Source organism: Selaginella moellendorffii, unplaced genomic scaffold (assembly GCF_000143415.4).
Source record: "Selaginella moellendorffii unplaced genomic scaffold, v1.0 SELMOscaffold_12, whole genome shotgun sequence".
Classification (NCBI taxonomy): domain Eukaryota; kingdom Viridiplantae; phylum Streptophyta; class Lycopodiopsida; order Selaginellales; family Selaginellaceae; genus Selaginella; species Selaginella moellendorffii.
Window position 1 is genome coordinate 2413144 of NW_003314273.1, and position 975 is coordinate 2414118.

The 975-nt window shown below is 43.2% G+C and overlaps 1 long non-coding RNA gene across 1 annotated transcript; it reads right to left on the reverse strand.

Moving 5' to 3' along the window:
• Positions 1-140: 140 nt before the first annotated feature.
• Positions 141-791, reverse strand: LOC9660032. Its single transcript, XR_002992316.1, has 3 exons — positions 584-791; positions 404-532; positions 141-351 (listed from the first exon to the last, which is right to left on the reverse strand). It is a non-coding gene; the product is annotated as an uncharacterized LOC9660032 (long non-coding RNA).
• Between the last annotated feature and the right edge of the window lie 184 nt (positions 792-975).

Below are 975 nucleotides of genomic sequence, written 5' to 3' on the forward strand. Positions count from 1 at the left end.
ATAGTAAGTTTCAAGCTTATTCCAAATACTAACTCCTGATACTAAGGGAGGCATGGGGTAAAAGCCCTGTTTCTCAAAGGGGGGGGAGGGGGCTGTGGGGGGTTCTAAATGTATAGTAGGGATAGTGGTTGAAATGTATGTTTGACCACTTGAGACATTAATTTGGCTCCTACTAAACTATGGTGACACTCTACCCTGTGGTGCACCAAAAATGCAGAGGAGAGGTTGTGAACAAAAGAAAGGAACTTTGAAACCCTAGAATACACTATATACTATAGAACATGCTTTGACATATTCCCATACCCAAGCTCCTTCCACTTGACAAGATACTCCTTGGTGTGTTCAGTTTCCCTGACACCAATAATTTAGTGTGAACATGCAAGAAAAATCGTTGTAAGCAAACCTTTCATCTATGACCCTATCAACAGTGATTCATTCCGCTCGAGTTGGACATTGTTTCATGGCCTCACACGTTTTGTGGAATTGGTTCATCTTCATCCTTGAAGCTCTCTCCATGTCATTCAGCAGTATCCTGTGATGCTTCATATGAGTGACTAGTGTCTATAAGCAAGAAAAGACTTACCAAGAGCAATGAAGGTAAGACCTCGACTTCCACTTGACAGGTAACGCTTCATCTGCTCTTCTTCTGCCTTCTTGCCTTCCTCCGTCTTCCTTCTCCGTGAGAGTGCATGAAACTCCTGTTAGTGCTTCCCTCTTGCAGCAAGATAATCTTTGAAGCCAATACCAATAATTTGAGAATCTACTTAGAGGCTCCTCCTGAAACAAAAATAAATACATAATGCCAGTATGAGAAACGAAAGGCATCGACACTACAACAAAGCAGGGCATCTCGAGCTCCTCCTTAGAACAGACTTCATTGGCGGATCCAAGCACTGGAGGTGATACACCGCAGCACAAGCATCGCAGCAGAAAACTTTGCCACCACTCTTGCAAATGGTGCAAAAATCTTTCCTC